Source organism: Gastrolobium bilobum, unplaced genomic scaffold, assembly GCF_033153095.1.
Source record: "Gastrolobium bilobum isolate Gb01-03AN ecotype WA unplaced genomic scaffold, APGP_CSIRO_Gbil_v1 utg99493, whole genome shotgun sequence".
Classification (NCBI taxonomy): Eukaryota; Viridiplantae; Streptophyta; class Magnoliopsida; order Fabales; family Fabaceae; genus Gastrolobium; species Gastrolobium bilobum.
Window position 1 is genome coordinate 5,797 of NW_026896699.1, and position 18,923 is coordinate 24,719.

General features: G+C 35.4%; 2 non-coding genes across 2 annotated transcripts; one reads left to right on the forward strand and one right to left on the reverse strand.

Moving 5' to 3' along the window:
• The first annotated feature begins 793 nt into the window (after positions 1 to 793).
• LOC133301489 (small nucleolar RNA R71) lies at positions 794 to 899 on the forward strand. The gene has a single exon (XR_009750204.1). It is a non-coding gene; the product is annotated as a small nucleolar RNA R71 (small nucleolar RNA).
• Positions 900 to 14,762: 13,863 nt separating this feature from the next.
• LOC133301488 (small nucleolar RNA R71) lies at positions 14,763 to 14,869 on the reverse strand. The gene has a single exon (XR_009750203.1). It is a non-coding gene; the product is annotated as a small nucleolar RNA R71 (small nucleolar RNA).
• Positions 14,870 to 18,923: the final 4,054 nt, after the last annotated feature.

Below are 18,923 nucleotides of genomic sequence, written 5' to 3' on the forward strand. Positions count from 1 at the left end.
GGTTTGAGAGAGAGAGAAAGTTCAGATCCCTCAGATCCAGATATCTCTTCTAAGTGTCAAGGCTTTGCCTTATATAATGTTACAATTAAAAACAGAAAACTGAGTGGGCGTTAAACACTTAGGCAATTTTTCTCCTCTTGAGCTCCAGAATCTTCTTCCTTCTCCAGTTGTCTTTCAGGCTTGCTTTTCCTACAAGAATCATACAAATTTCCAATAAAGCTCTTGAACTTGTAATTGAGGACATCTTAGGACATTAACCTTGTTTTTCATCATTTAATCACACAATTTGATCCTAATTCCTGCTAAAAACCATGATGAACTAAGGGTTCATCACCCAGCAGAAAAATTCTAACTTCTTTGAATATTTTGCTGAGGAGGTCTTTGATCATACCAAATTCCATTCACCTGCATTTGTCGAGGGGAATCAGAAGCCAGCAAAGAAGGACATTCATTAGACTTATGAATGTCCTGGCAATATTCACACACAACATCAATAGCTTGAGCCTGAACACCAGAAAACTGCATTTTATCAAGCCTTGAAGTCAAATTTGCTATTTGCTGAGATAATTACTTATTTTCAGCCAGCACAACATCATTACCTTCCAACTGAAGGATACCTCTCTTAGGCTTAGATGACAAACCTTCATTTTCATTAGCAGCCATTCTTTCAATCAGCTCAAGAGTCTCATTTGCTCTCAAGGATTTAATAGTACCACCTGCTGCACTATTCAACACCATCCGAACTTGAGGTTTACAACCGTTGAAGAAGATTCTCACCTGATTACCAGTAGTCAAGTTATAATGAGGACACCTCCTCATTAAATCCTTGAATCTGTTCCATGCTGCACACATAGTTTCACCCTCTAATTGAGTGAAATTGGTGATATCATTCACCATCTGATTGTATCTCACCATTGAAAAGAACTTATCAAAGAACTTTTGAGACAAATCATCCCATGTAGGAATGCTTTGTGCAGGCTGCCTTTCCAACCAATTAAGAGCTTTTCCCTTAACAGCAAAAGGGAACAACCTCAACCGAATTGCATCATTGGACACCTGAGGATGTTTGGTTGAGTAACAGATCATCAGGAATCTGTCTATGAATCTGTGAGGATCTTCATTCTCCTCTCCTCCAAACTGAGCTCTCTCCACCAATTGAATATTGGAAGACTTAAGCTGCCAATTATTGTTACCAATATCAGGCTGAACAATGCTTGAGTTAGGCATGTTAAAAGATGGAGTAAGAATAGTATCCATGAGTGGATTTTCTTCATCATTATTTGCTGCCATGAGTGGTGATTTAACTGGTATCTCCTGTGTCTCTTCAGATAGAGTACCAAACTCTTTGAATTCGAGCTTTTTCTGAGTGAGTTTTCTATTCCTCCTTTCGGTCTTTGTAATCTCAGGATCAAACAGAAATTCTGCAGTTTTACCTCGCATACAACTCAGGAAAAAGATTAGTAGCACTTTTCAAAAAAATAAAATAAACATAAAAATATTCATAATATCCAATCTTAAAGATCAAGATTATATGATAAAAGAAATGCCAATCCCCGGCAACGACACCAAAAACTTGATGCTCACCGGCAAGTGTACCGATCGCTCAAGTAATATAATGATAAGAAAGTATCGTCTCCACAGGGATTGTGATCGAATATCAAATAATCGTTCTTTTTAAGATGGAAGGAATTCAAATAGATATGAAAAATGTTGATGATTGGGTAAAAATAAGAACTAAAATAAAAATGTATTTCTTGGAATTTTTGTTGTGAAAAATAGAACAGAGATTAATTTTATAAAGTATGAGAAGACATTGTAGCTAGAGTGCACTCACCATATGATCCCATCTTTTACTTTGGATTGATTTAAAATACTCATTTAAATAAATATTCAGATAATTTATCATCTAAAAATTATTAAATAGTTAACCCCAATTCCTTGCAAGATTAACTTTTTAACCCCAATTCCTTGCAATGTTCCTCATATAATTAAGAAATGAACACGATAAATTAAGCATCTGCAATCAAATATACGTCTATTCCTAGCACGCATACAAATTGTTATCCTACTCCCTTTCAAGGTCAAAAACCCAAATATTCTTATCTAGGGTTCTAAACCTCAAACTATCATCAACTATCAGATTGATCAGTTCTAACAAAGAGGATAGAAATTACGCACAGAGTAGAGATAAAGATAAATATATAAACGAGTAAAAATAAATCAATCCGTTGTAATAAGGGTTCACATAGGGTTTGTGACCCTAACTACAATAAAGAGTACCTAGCCAACCATGGTCATGGCTGAAATATCAATATTCAACATAAACTGGAAACTGGAAAATGGAAGAACAAGATGAACAAAATCTCCACCGGAATTGCTTTCTGAGCACGACGTCTGTTTTTGAAGAAACGTCCTCAATTATGTGTAAAGCATTCTATTTATAAGCCATCTTTCCTTCTTCCAAGTTTGTCCTCGTAAAAACACAGTACTGTAAAATCGCAAACTGGCGCGGGACTGCGCCACTGTGGCGCTGGTCCGCGCCAGATCCCTGGTTATTGGCTTTGCATCGCGGCGCTAAGTTGCGCCAGTGTGGCGCTAAGTTGCGCCATTTCTCTGGAATTTTGGCCCAAAGACATGATGCAACATGGAATTTCCACCCGTGTGAAGTCGAGTCACCAAGCTTTTTACCCTTTCGTAGTTTCCACCTCTTCTCCCTAGATAAACATCACAAATAAGTGAGAAATGTCATTGAGATGGAAAAGTCAATATAATAAGCAAATATGTATAAAAAGTGCTCTTTTATGACTTAATTCTCATCGTTTTCAGCTTGGGAAACTACATCTGCCAGAGGCACATCACTATGCTTAGTGGGTGATTATATGTAGTGGAGAGAAGTTGAAAAAGAGTGATGGAGTGAGCTACTTAGTATGACATGTCGTGCGGAGAGGAAGTTGGTGTACATACAAGGTATTTTTTTATGATAACAAAGTGACAACAACAAAAGAGAAAAGCATTGATCAAGAGAAAAAAACGTCAACCATATGTGCATATTGAAGATGCATGATATAACTACATAAGAAAAGTAATGTCATATCAAAATGTAAAGATCATTGGATCAAGAGGAACAATGAATAATTAGATTAGCAATATTAAAATCAAAGACAACAAACCATGGACAAAATCTAAAAGAAACTCAATATCCTAACCACGGTGAAAAAAGATCAAAACCAACAAAGGATTAAGTATTGTCATATCCAACAAATTAAAAGCATTAAGTTCAAGTAAATAACCAAGGTCGAGGAATAAAGACATAGAGTTAAGCCCAAAATCTTATTTAGAATTATATCTCTAGGACTTAGACTCACATGTAAGGATAAATGATAGATTGCATTGCATGAGCTCAAAGCTTTTCTCAAAGTAAACATGTTTTTCAAATTGCATAATCCATAACCTTTTATATACTTGAAAGAAATTTGAAAAAACCATGGAAAATATCCTTGAAATGTTTTTTTTAACTTCAAAACATGTTTATCAAGTCAAGATCTTTCATGAAAAGTGGTCGAAAGCAAGCTAGAATAGATTTGAACTAAAAATTTGCTGCAAAATTTGATTTCTGTCTTCCAGACAATTTTTTCAGACAATTTTTTGTATAAAAGATAATGGATTTGGATCTTATTTTCTTCATAAATGTTGTATATCTCTCTTTAATCTTTCCAAATAGACCAAGATCACATCAATCCTATAAGAATAACTGAAGTTAAGCTCAAAATACGAAATAATACTCTTGTTGTCGAATTGTAGATGAAAGTAATTGATTATTTTATGACAGTAATCAATTACTAGATGAAACAATTTGGGCATCATTTTTACACATCTTAATCATATTCTGAAAGTATTTTGATCAACAATTACATATATTTCACTATCATTCAAAGATCAGACATACTTGAGCTTATATCTTGAAAATTCATATACCCATAGTGCTTCAACTTGTATTATCCATATTTTAAGAATGTATGTTCATTTCCAAATATTTCCCTTTGTATATTGAGTTGAAAGGGCTGTGAGACCTATTGTATTAGAGAGTTAGCCAAATACCTAAGTAAATTTGGAGAGGTTGTAATGTTGCCAAATACCAGGAAGCTTGGAGGTTGTGGTAATTTATCAAGCACCCATAAAGCTTGCCGGATAATGAAAGAATTGATCGATCAACTTCAATCTGGACATAGGTCACAAGTGGTGGTGACCGAACCAGGATATTTTCTGTTTGCAATTCTCTAAACTCTAAACTCTTTATTTCTATCACTTTATTTACTTTTTTTTGGTAAGCACTTTAATTACTTCTTTGATATCATGTATATGTTATCATAGGTTCTATAATTGTGATATATTATATGTTAAGGATTGTTGGAATGTATTGGTTAGCTTTTCATATATCAAAGTTTGTTTGAAATGATTATTTAGGAACTAGAAGCGGGCTTTGACGAAAATATGGTAATACACAATTCACCCCCTCTTGAGTATGGGCCACATTCCTAACAGTTGGGACCATTTAACTGGTTCAAACAATACTATTTTATCAGTTCCTATAATTCGAACTCGAGATCTTTAGTTGATAGGAAGAAGCTCACCAATAACTACTAATTCTTTTACATGATTTAAATCTTAATAAAAATTAAACAAAAAAGTTTTTATAATTAAATATTTAAAAAGTAACATCTCATAAAAATTATTCAATTATATTTTAATGCAAAAATTAGACATTAACCCATCAAATTAGCATCACACATGACTAGACAGCTGCAGCAGGCTAAGAGCCCGTTTGGATGAGCTTTTTCCCCCCAAAAAATGTCCTTCTTACTATAAATTTGTGTTTAGATATCTCCTTTTAAAAAAAGGAGAAGTCACAAAAAAAGCCAAAACCTGCTTTTTTATAAAACCTACAATTTTTAGCTTATAAAAAAAGCAGAAGTTAAAAGTCAAATATTTTTTCCAAAATTAAATTTGCCCCACCCCAAGTTTATGTGGTTGGAAGTATTGGATTTACCTAAAAGTGATTTAAGACCTATTACATTGGTATGTTTACCGAATCATCATTGTCTTATTAACACACAAGGCATACTTCTTTAAGTGCAGATCTATGAGCGACCTCCTCTTGTGTAAAATCCCTTCACGAGCTGATCTTGTTTGCATCACAACATGAACAATCTCCTTAAAACTGGTTGGCAGTAGACCCTCTAAACTATCTCTCAAGAGAGGGAAGGGAATAATGTGTGAGCACTCTCTCACTTTCAAGGAGATGACCTTACCTTAGCCTCTGCAACCACAAAGTGAAGACCTAGAGAGACTGATGACTATAACTGTAAAATATATACGGGTTCTAAGAAACCTTAGCCCTAAGCTGAATGAGCTCTAGGTTTCTTGGGCTCTTCCTACTAGGCCCAATTGGACTTTAGTGAAAGAGCAAAACCCAATAATCTCCAACTTGCTCTTGAGTGTAAACTTGAGCCTAAAGCCTAAGATCATGTAACTCACTAGTTGTCATCAACTAAAAAAGCCTCATCCCTTATCTTGATCTAGCCTGGGGATCTACCTGCTATTATTAATCAAAACTCCTTATAATAAAAGAATAATTATATAATTCGGTGCTATTCCACTAAAAGCCTGAACTTGGACTCTAAGATTAATAATACATATAACATGACTATTCTTCGCCCCTTTGTAAAATGTTAGTAATTGTTTGATGAATTTATGTTACTCAATCAATTATTTATTCCCTTGACTATGATAGTTTCTCTAATAGATTACATGTACTGGCCAATATCTTCAATATCCAAGTAGCAAAACATATCAAGGGGACATTTCCTACAACTTCCATGTTGCTGATCTTATAAATACTGATAATCAAATAATTTCACTCCCAAAAACATACAAGGCACACAATTACAAATAAATAATGCAATAAACAAACTAAGTTTAAGTAGATTCTCATAACTACTTTTTGTTTATTGTTAACAATCCTTCAGTTTTCTTTACAAGGCATACGTCGGGCAACTCATTTATAAAAAGTAAAAATTTTATTTGGGCTTTCAATGTCATTGTCAGAGTCTCATCGGGAGGGTTAATAACTTAACTATAACACCCCGTAGTACTCCGGTTATTAACATCATGATATTATAGCATGCACAGCGGAATATTTTATTAAATAATTAAAGAGACGTCTTGTAAAAATACAAATAAATTTTTTCCTAAAACATTTTCTGAAAAAAATTTCTAAAAACTTTCACATAAGATATTACGAAAGCGTAAAACTAAAACATACATCTACTAATTATTCCATTATCCAGTATTAGTGGCCAGTGACTAACCGGATATGACAACAAGTGTCATTCCTGCCAGAGTCTCACGGACAACATAACGACTGTTTAACGGATAACTGAGAGATAATAATCTCACACACAACCACACCTGATAAACACAGTTACATACCAGACAACTTGCACGTCCCACATGGACTGCAATCCCCATATAGGGTCAGTAAATACATAATGACTCTGTGCCCAAATTAATAAATCCATACATGATGTCTTTGTGTACTCATCACATGCATCTAACATAATTCATAATACATACATCAATAATCCAAAAGCTCAAACAGTAATAATCTTGAGAATTATTACATACAGCAACATAGTCTCAAAATAAGCTGACTAGGCATGTCAAAACACTACACATGCCACATAACATCATAACAGCATAAAGATAAACAGCAGCCACAATCCACTAATCCGTAGCTGGGCTCTTGCCCTTAGACTGCACACTGCTACCATGGGTACCTAAAATGATGTCCCCAAAAAGGGGTGAGATAACAACATCTCAGTAAGCTCAAGGTTCTTAGAAGATCCTCTAATCCCCTGAGCCCACTTCCTGCATGACAAGTCAAATATAAAGCATATATAACAAACATACAGCATAAACATAGGATCATACATCATCCTCTGGTTAACTATTCAAGGGCTCTCCCCAAGAATAGCTAACTGACATGTCCCACATGCCTAGTGTGACTTCCAGGGTCAAGCCATAAACAGTCAACACAAACTGTAGTATGAAATAACTCCCAGGGTCAAGCCATAGGCAGCCTACATGCATCTTCACTGGCCAGGAACCTTAAACCATACATCATCAGTGCATCATCATAATATCAATAATCATATAATATCTATATGAATGAGAATAAATGCACATATACCACATATCACATACTTTCATACAATTCAACCATAATGCCCACCATCATGGTGGGGCCACAAGAGAGAGAAGCAACCAAAACTAGGAGCTTACCTCAAAGAGCTTAGCACAAGCCCATACTCCAATTATATACGTATGCTCTAATACAATCCTCAAGAGCAAGGTTCTTTAGGCACACCTAGAGTAGGAACCATTCACATCATTAATTACATAGTAATTAATCAAGTCATATACAAGACTTAACCATTTAATGATTCCACTTTCCATACTTATATGCCAATAATATGCTCGTTTCAAGTCTAGACCATTTATTACTTAATTACATGTTTTTAGTGCATAAGGAATTGTTCACTAAGTCCACAATAACTCATTAGACACTTAGTTCATTAATAAACTCTCTTAGATTAAGGAATTTTTCACTTAACTTACAACTAATGTCATTCATAACCTTGAACATTAATTAATATAAGTTACTAAGGGTTCCCATAAACCCACTTAGCTTAGATCTCACTTTTATGGTTTTTCTATAACTGTACATGCTTCTATTTTCTAGTCACTGTGCGCAACTCACTTGTTATAATATTATCATATTTTAGTATATTAATATAGACTCAATTAAATTTCCAACAAGGTATCACATGCCTCATTTGGAGTTCTCTAGCTCCGGTTATCACCATTTGATGTTGGACAAGCAAAACTGCCTGCCAACTCCAAATAGAGCCCCAAACATCCCTCGCCATTTATGAGATTTTGGAAAATCTACTAAATAAATTTCTCTTAAATTTTTATAAAGAAAACTAGACAGATTCAGATTTAATTTGATATATCATGAGCCTAATTTGAGTAAGAACTAAGGGAGAAACAATTCGTGGAAGATGCAGACACGTTCAACCCCTGCACATGGTCTCCCTGGGCAGTCTCAACTCAATCGGATCTACAGAAAACTACACATCTTAAAATGGTACCAAATTTTGACACAACATATCTGACATCTTAAGCTTCAAAATGATGTATAACCCTAAGGATATCAAACTTCTTAGAATTTCATCCTCATTCCATTTATGACCCTAAGGTCTTTGTAATAATCCTTAATTTTCGAATTTATAACATTAGGGATATTATATTTACCAAAGTTGAATGTAATTAACCATTGTTTAATTTCAAAATTATCCGTAGTATCCAAGTATTGCCAACGTCAGGCCGTATAATACTTACTAAAATTTTGAAATTATTAAGGTCCAATCAAATAAAATTTGATCATGCTTATCCAGAGGAGCATCACATGACTATTTTACTAACAGACCCACAATGGAGCCCGTATGTTTTAAAATTAATTACTAAATTTAAAACCTTCACCCATTCAATATTTTTATTGAGAATTTTCATAAGCTTTGTTGAATGTAAATTAATTATTTAATTTCAAAAAGTGTCTTTAATAACTTAGTATTGTCGACGTCGGGTCGTACAATACTTTATTAAAATTTTAAAATTATTAAGGCCTAATAAAATCCAATCATACTTATCCGATAGGGCTTCTCATGATTATTGTTTTGATAGGCCCACAATGCGCCTGGAGGTTAAATTAACTTCTTAATTTAAATCTCCTCCTATAATTATTTTTGTCTAATCTAATGAAATCCAATCTTCCTTATCTGTTGGGGCTTCACATGATTATTTTTATTAGTGGTCTTACAATGCGTCTGGAGGTTAAATTAATTTCTTAATTTAAATCTCCTATTCAAAATAAGCAATTTTCCAATTTTCTAGAATTGTTCAATTCTTCACAAAAAAAAAAAAAGAATTCTTCAATTGAGAGTATCATTTGTTTAATTTCAAAAAACTATGTTAGCACGTGCACCGATAACGTGCATCACTTAGCTTATCAGAATTTTGAAATCATTAAGGTCCTAAAATCTGGTCATGATAGGCAGTGTGTGTTTCACGCAATACATGATTATGGTATGCAGTGTGTGTTTAACACATGACCATTTTAGAAGATCCACAAATTTACTCACAAAACAGATAGTTCTCTTAGGAAATTTTCTGGATTATTTGTCTAGATTTTAATTATCCATAAATAATTAATTCAATTATTAGTCTAGATTTTTTTAAGAAAAATCATAATAATAATTAATTAATTTTTGAGGGTAATATAAAAATAAATAATCTCATAATGACTATTGTATAAGTCGCTTGAAGACATAATAGCTAATATGGTCATGTAATTGACAAATTATGCAATAATATGGCACCACTTATTCTATATGGCATGTTATTACATCAAACATATTATCAATCATATAATTCATCCATTTAAAAAATAAAGCAATTATAAAAATTTTAATCCATGGTTTCCTAAAGAAAAATATAATAAAATTACAAGCCAATATTTGTTGGCCAAAATATTCTCTGACTTCCACTATTATTTTCCTTCTTCTTTTTGAGTCCTTGAGGTTCTGGTTCAAGCCTTTTTGACAACCATGGGCTTAAAGGCCCAAAATACCAAAAACCTGACAAGAAAACTCAACCTATTTCTTGGAAACCTTAGTTGTCACGACTGTTTCGCGTTCATATGACGTCCGATCGACACAAAATTTTACAGGCAGGACCACCTTGATGAGACGAAGTTACGCCACAGAATTGCCCTAATCTGACATGGCACACGCCCCCACGACCCCATATGTGCTGGAGCATGAAGCCCACTCGCAGACACTTTTGGTGCAGCGTGAGGGAGCGTTCGGCTTCTTTTTTGCGCGATTCAACTATCATCTGACTTGACTTTTCGTTCTGAATCTTTCTATGGTCTCGGATTTTTGATCAGAGGTTGGGTTCATCATGAACAAGTGCAAAACAGCCACGAATGTCTTTTTTTGCATCTTTTTAATCTTTTTTCTTTACAGTTTTGTAATACAACGAAAAATATACAAAAGATTAAATAAAAATTCAAGGAGGAAACCTAATCATATAGGATTAACCTCCTTGTTACAACCCAAGAAAATACAATGAAATCTCTACCATGGATTAAAGCCAAAAACCAAATAAAAGCATCGATTTTTATGAAAAGAATTATACAAGATACATATAAAATTCATATGGCCAGCAAATATAGAATCCTAGGTGCCATATTTCATGAAGCAAACTAATTCCATGAATAGCGAAATTAAATTCACATACCAATGCACAGCCAAGGCTCTGATACCAATTATTTGGGACTATTGAATTTATGCAAAAGTGATTTAAGACATAGTACATTGATATGCTTGCCGAATCATTATCGTCTCCTTAACACACAAGGCATACCTCTTCAAGTGCATATCTATAAGTGACCTTTAGTGTGTGAAATCCCTTCACGAACTGATCTCGTTTGCGTCATAGCACGAACAATCTCCTCGTAGCTGGTTGGCGACAGACTTTCTAGACTATCTCTCAATGGGAAAAGGAAAAGTGTGTGGGCAGTCTCTCACTTTTAGAAAAATGACCTTACCTTAGCCTCTGCAACCACAAAGAGAAGACCTATAGAGATTGATGACTATAAGTGTAAAATATATATGGGTTCCAAGAAATTGTAACTCTAAGCTGAATGTGCTCTAGATTTCTTAGGTTATTCTTACACACTAGGTCAATTGAACTTTAGTGAAAGAGTAAAACACAACAATATGGTCGGTGGAATAAAGTGCACCTTTCGTCCATTATGGCTCATTTTTTTTTATCAAAACAATTAAAATATGAAAAGAATTACTAAATAATACATTATAATGCGCTTTGAGAGGCGGCACATTTAGGCATTGATCAAATCAATTGTTGCCAAGTAGTGTAATCTTAATTAACCATGGTTATTTTGTTGCGTTAAAGCAGTCACCCACCCACTTTAAGCATAGCAAATTATTCAATTCTCTTGAATAAATCTTATGCACGGTGAAACCGTGGCAAAATAACCGTAGCCAATTAAGATTATATACATCACTTGGCAACAACTGATTCGATCAATGCCTAAATGTGCATCAATCCCACGCACAACTTAAACATGCTTTCTCTCAGTGTACATTTTACTGCATTATTTTGATAATTATTTTTAATTTTTTATTATTTTGGTATTTGTTTTTTCAAAATTAACATTCAAACATTTAAAAAACCGTGAAATTTCTATAAGGTGGACGAGCTCCAAATTGGGGTGTTACTAGTCGTCTAAGGTGGATCACGTATATATCCTTCATTGTTGACTATATGTGCAGAAGGTTTATATTTGCAGATATAAGACTTTAGTTTAAGGGCTTGTCATTTTGAAGTTTGACTCAGTGTAAAAGAAATTTTTGCAGACTCATAGGTTTCAGCTGTGTCACTAGAGTTAAAATTTTAGAATTTCTAGGGTCTCCTCCGCTCTTTTACCCTGTTTCTTTGTTTTATTGTTTCCCCTCGTGGTTTTACATCAAGAGGGTAAGACTTCTAATACAAGAAGTTGAAAACCTTACATTTTGTGAAACTGTGGAAGAGATGGTTTTAGATAATTAGAGCAATATAATTTGCTACTCTGATATTGGTATTATATATATCAACAGCGACTTAATTGTTTGTTCCAATTAGGGGCAACTAACCTCGATTATTCTTACTTTTTATTCAACACGTACACAGTGTAAAAGCAATTATTTTCCACATTAATATTTAATCCTCCGAATAAATTATCCTATATTTAAGTAATTTATGATTTTCCAACACATTATTAAGGCAAGGGGAAAAAATAGTGGATCCCGTTGATGATTGGGAAATGAAAGTCATACCATGAAAGCTGAGGCAAATGGAGGCGTTTAATTGTTGAGGAACTTCACAAGGACATAAAAAAATATTGACGGTGTTTATTAGCACCTTTCTGGTAGAAATTAAACTCGTCGATTGCTTTAATTCTGACATCCTCAACATACGAAATGATTCTTAATGGTTATACAATACACATCAAAAGTTAAGGCAAAGATAGATCCTCGGTCAATTTCTTGGTTAAACTATCCATGTGTTTGGTGAAGAGATATATAGTGTGAGATGATGAACGAGAATAAAAAGATTTAAATCTTATGTTCATAATTCAAAATATTAAATTCGAACCCCATCGAACATTGAACTAGTATAGCTTCACCAGTTCACCTTACCACATCAATGAAGACAAATGTCGGCAGCCACGTGAATCGCACGTGGGTTCCGACTAGTATAATAGAATAGAAAGTTTTAGAATCCAAAGAAAAGATAGTCTCAGACTTATTTTTAAAAAAAAAAAAATTGAGAAAAAGCGTAAGATTTTTTTTTTTTGATGATTTAAGTATTATTATGCATACATGACTTGATGCATCGATGGACGGAATCTATTTATTTATTTATTTATTTATTTATATCTCTCCTTTTTATTGTATAATGACAAAGTTAAGTTCAGTTCTTAGTCTTGTCTTTTTTATGATACAGATTTTAATTTTAGAAGTATTGAATTGTTTGCAATCTACTTGTTAGTACGTAGTATCACAATTAATTATCCCGCCATTCCAGCAAGTGAATGCCTCCCACAAATATTTTAATAGAAATAATTATTTTAGTAGTAGTTATAAATTTTGTCAAAATAAAGATAGCTCAACTACTTAAGGACAATAATTGTAATGAAAAATAAAGGGGTTTACATTTGTCATTTGACATGACACAACATTTTGTGGTGCCCACACTTTTTGAAGAAAAAAAAAAAAAATTATGGCACGCAAAACGAATCTCTATAACATTACACAATCACTTTTTCTACAACATAACTCTTATAAAACCTAAAAATAAATAAATTATTACATTACAAAATTAAAATTTCTAAATGATGTTTATTAGGCATTATAAAAAAGTAACAGCCATTAGGATTGGTACAGTAGTGATGAGTTTGGATAAGTTGTAATAAGTTATATGTTCAATTCTTAATTGTATAAAAAAAAAAAACAATAACGCTATAGTGTAAGACCCACACTTCAAAAAAAAACAATGAAAGAAAGAGGGGAAATTAGTTTATCTTCGTGGCTCCTACACCTACCCTTCCCCACCACCTATCTCAGAATTATATTTTTCCACCCTCTTTACACACATACAAACCCACCTATCTCATCATTCAGAAAATCTCTACTTCCATTTTCCGCAAAGCAACTCACCTCACCATTTTTTTCTCTTTTCATTTCCTCTCACTGTGTGCAACAGTCTCATTGCCTTCAAGTTTAGAACGAAGCTGCACGACTCCTTCTTCTGCTTTGAAAACTCGATTTTGTTGACATGCACTGTGTGTGGGATGGTTGGGTTGATGCCCTGTTTGTATTTTACAGATTGTAATGACTAATCCTAAATTTTTCCTTTCATGCATGTGGATAAAAAAGTCCTAGAAATCAATCGTCGAAAATCTCTTGTAATCTAAATATATTTTTCAGGTACACTAGAAACATGCATGAATAGGTTAGAATCATTGTTCGAGAAGAAAGTTTTGGAATCTGAGCTTTATGGAAATTTTTGCTAAAAAGATGGTTTTCTGTCACTTGGGTATCCGGATATTCTTTGAAAGATATCCAGATATCTGGGTTCAAATATTTGGCTACCCATAGTCTTGTATTTGGATACCTCTAGTGAGATATCCGCATATCAAATTTCAGATATCCGAATATCCCTTAACAGAAATCCAATTTCTCCATTTATTTCGTGCAATGTTACATGCATCATGATTCTATTACTGCCAGTATATGATTTATTGAGATTACACAGATTGTATGTATGCATCATGAATCTCTGTGGGAACGATCTTTACTCATCATTTTATTACTTGTACGACTAGTACACTTGCTAGATTCGCAACAAGTTTTTGGCGCCGTTACCGGGGAGTTGTTTTTCAACATTGATTGATACCATAGAAATATGAGATTGAATCCTTTTAATTTCAGTATTTTATTTAGTGTTAAGTTTCTGGTCAATTTTGATTTTGGTGTATGCGAGGTACTATTGATCCAAACTTCTTGTTGTATGATCCAGAATTAGAAAAAACTTTGAGGAAGAAAAGAAGGGCAACAAGACAAAGAAGACAGTTTCAAGAAAGGGGTGAATCCAGTGCTGTCAACCAAGAAGAAATAATGGCAGAGAACCACAGACCACCACCAGAACAGAGGACACTGGGAGATTACATGACTCCTGTAGTGATTCCTCCGATTGGTAGTGTTGTGCGCCCTACAGTAGAGCCAAATAACTTCGAATTGAAGCCTGCATTGGTACAGTTGGTGCAGAAGGAGCAGTTTGCTGGAACCAGTGTAGAGGACCCTTACTTGCATAAAGAAAATTTTCTGTTGTTGAGTGATACTGTGAAAATTAATGGTGTCACAAGGGATGCAATTCTGCTGAGACTATTCACTCATTCACTGAAGGATGATGCAAGGAGATGGTTGCAGTCATTGCCTCAAGGGAGTATAACAACTTGGGATGATCTGCAAACCAAGTTCTTGGCCAGATTCTTTTCAGCATCCAAGAGGGCAAAGTTGAAGGATGAGATCACAGGCTTCAGGCAAAAAGAATCATAATCCATTTATGAGGCTTGGGAGAGATTCAAGACGTTATTGAGGAAATGTCCACAGCATGGAATAGAAGTGTGGAATCAAGCAGCAATATTCCTCCAAGGGTTGACAACCAACACCAAGACATTGGTGAATGCCACTGCTGGTGGTTCATTGACCACCAAGACTCCTCAAGAGGCTTTGGATATTTTTGAATCATTGGCATCTCAGGAATTTGATAATGCCCCAGTGACTAACAGAAAGACAGGGATCATCAAGCTGGATGGGTATGATGCTTTGTTGGCAAGAAATGACCAGTTGATGCAGGCACAGAAACAACAACAACAACAGTTGGATGCTCTCACTAAGAAACTACCCTCACAAAAGGTTGCTTCTGTGGATACCAATTGTGTGTGTGCTATCTGTGGCAAAGACCATGTGACAGAGGAATGTGACTATGGGGGATCACAAGAACATGCAGAAGTTAATGGAGTGTGTTATGACCATCACAACCAGAGGAATTACAACAACCAGGGGCGAAATGTGTATGTGCCACCATGGAAGAATAAGAATCAGCACCAGGGTTTAGTTATAGTTCCAACCATCAGTTGAATCCTCCACTGCATCCTCCTCCAACACACTCATCACAACCAAGTGATACTGCTGCATGGGAAAAAGCCTTTGCCCAGTTATCCAAGACTACTCAAGATTACATTCAGGGGTCTAATTCATTAAGAGAGGAAACATCTGCATTCATGCAAGAGACCAAGACTTCATTCAGAAATCAGGAAGCATCTATCAGGAATTTGGAGACCCAGATTGGTCAGCTATCAAGACAGATATCTGAGAGACCACAGGGGAAGTTTTCTGGTGATACAATGGTGAATCCTAAGGAGCACTGCAAAGCAATCATGACAAGAAGTGGGTTGGTGCTTCAACAGGTGAAAAAGAATATGGAAGATAAGAAGAATGAAGAGGAGGTTGTGGTTGAAGATGTAGTCTCTGATGATGGAGTAGAGAAGGTGAAGGAAAATAAAGAAAAAGAAACAGTGAAGGAAGATAAGAAAGAAAAAGATGTGGTAGTTGAAAATGATAGTGTGCCCAACAAGACAATGAAGTGGGAGAAGAAGAAGATGGCTGACAAGCAGGACCAGCCAGTTACTTTGTCTCCATATGCCAAAGTTCCTTACCCTCAGAGATTGAAGCAAGAGATTTAGAAACAGCACTATGCAAGATTTCTGGATATCTTCAAGAAATTGCAGATAAACATACCATTTGCTGAAGCCTTGGAGAATATGGATCACTATGCAAAATTTATGAAGGATCTTCTGTCTAAGAAGAGGAAGTTAAAGGATGGTGAGACGGTGGCTTTGACGGATGAGTGTAGAGCTCTGATTCAGAAGAAATTACCTCCAAAATTGAAGGATCCAGGGAGCTTTAGCATTTCAATTGCAATTGGGGATGTGGAAGTTGGTAAAACACTATGTGATTTGGGGGCAAGTATAAATTTGATGCCATTGTCTGTCTGTAGGGCGTTGGGGATAAATAAGTTGAAGGATACCAATGTTATTCTGCATCTAGCAGATAGATCTATCAAAAGACCAGAAGGATTAGTAGAAGATGTGTTAGTTAAGGTGGACAAGTTTATTTTTCCTGTGAATTTTGTGATACTTGATATGGAGGAAGAGGATACTGAAAGTCCTTTACTCCTAGGAAGACTATTCTTAGCAACTGCAAGATCCCTGATAGATGTTGAACAAGGGAAGTTGATGCTAAGGGTGGATGAAGAAACAGTTACAATTGATGTCTTTGAAGCCATCAAACATCCTGTTGATGTGGAGGATTGTTTCAATATTGATGTCATACAGGAGATGGTGGAAGAAGTGAATAGAGAAGAAGACTTTTCATTGGAGGAAGATAGATTTCTTGAGGAGACAAGTACAGAAAATTATCAAGAGGAACCGGTAGTGGAAGAGCTTGATAAGAAGATAGATGACATTCCCGTGGGAGCACCTAAGGTAGAGCTTAAAGAACTACCTTCAAATCTGAAGTATGTGTTCCTTGGGGATGATCAAGCATATCCAGCAATCATCAATGCAATGTTATCTGAAAGTGAAGAAATGAAGTTGATTAAGGTACTCAAGAAGAATAAAATAGCTATGGGATGGCAATTTTCAGATCTTAAGGGTATCAATCCTTCTTTCTGCACCCACAAAATCTTGATGGAAGAGGAAGTCAAACCAATAAGGAAACCACAGAGGAGACTCAACCCTACTATGAAAGAGGTAGTGAGGAAGGAGGTTGTGAAGCTACTTGATGCTGGGATGATTTATCCTATCTCAGACAGTGCTTAGGTGAGTCCTGTTCAAACAGTACACAAGAAAGGGGGAATGACTGTGGTGAAGAATGAGCAGAATGAATTGATTCCCACAAGGACAATCACTGGCTGGAGGATGTGCATTGACTATCGGAGACTGAACAAGGCAACAAGGAAGGACCATTTTCCCCTTCCGTTCTTGGATCAGATGTTGGAGAGGTTGGCAGGACATGCCTTCTATTGTTTCTTGGACGGCTATTCAGGTTACAATCAGATAGTCGTGGTTCCGGAGGATCAGGAGAAGACCGCATTTACATGCCCATATGGAATTTTCGTATACCGGAGGATGCCCTTCGGCTTATGCAATGCTCCTGCCACTTTTCAAAGGTGCATGTTATCCATTTTTTCTGATATGGTAGAGAAATATATATAAATCTTTATGGATGATTTTTCTGTATTTGGTTCTGATTTTGATGTATGTCTGGAAAATTTGGATTTTGTTTTAAAAAGATGTCAAGATTGTAATCTGGTTTTGAACTGGAAAAAATGTCACTTCATGGTGACTGAAGGAATTATTCTTGGACACAAGGTGTCTAGGAAAGGAATAGAAGTAGATAAGGCAAAAATCTCTGTGATAGAGAAACTTCCTCCACCTGTCAATGTCAAAGGTGTGAGGAGTTTTCTTGGTCATGCAGGATTTTATAGGCGGTTCATTAAAGATTTTCAAAAATTGCCAAGCTTTTATGAAAGTTGTTGGTCAAAGACCAAGAGTTTATGTTTGATGATGAATGTCTACATGCATTTCATATTTTGAAAGAGAAGTTGATCACTGCACCTATCATGATGGCACCTGATTTTTCATTGCCATTTGAATTAATGTGTGATGCCAGTGATTATGCTGTAGGTGTGGTACTAGGCCAAAGAGTGAATAAATTATTGCATGTCATTTACTATGCCAGTAAAATCCTGAATAGTGCACAAAAGAATTATGCTACTACAGAAAAGGAATTACTGGCTATTGTGTATGCATTTGACAAATTCAGGCCATATCTACTAGGATCAAAAGTTATTGTTTATACTGACCATGCAGCTCTAAAGTATTTGTTAAGTAAACATGATGCTAACCCCAGGTTACTCCGCTGGATGTTACTATTACAAGAGTTTGAGGTAGAGATCAAAGACAAGAAGGGAGTTGAGAACTTGGTGGCTGATCACTTATTCAGGATTACAGAGAAAGAGCTTCAAGAAGGATCAGAGGTAGTGATCAGAGAAGAGTTTCCTGATGAACAGATACTGGCAATAAGTGCTGATACGGAAAGGGTGGGGGATAAAGTTTTAACCATCAGTACCCCACCATGGTTTGCTGATTTTGCCAACTACAAAGCTGCTGGGATGATGCCTAAGGATTTCACATGGCAACAGAGGAAGAAATTTCTACATGACGTGAAGAGATACATTTGGGATGAGCCATATCTCTTTTATAGGTGTTCAGATGGTGTGATCAGAAGATGTATTCCAGAGGAGGAGCAGAAGGATGTATTGTGGCATTGTCATAGTTCTGCTTATGGTGGACATTTTGCAGGAGAGAGGACCGCAGCAAAGGTGTTGATGAGCGGTTTTTACTGGCCAACTCTATACAAGGATGCCAAGAAGTATGTGGAGGCATGTGACAATTGCCAAAGGACTGGTAATATCTCCAGGAGACATGAAATACCCTTGAAAAATATACAGGAGGTGGAGATTTTTGATGTTTGGGGTATGGATTTTATGGTACCTTTCCCTTCTTCCTACTCTAACAAGTACATATCGATGGTAGTTGAATATGA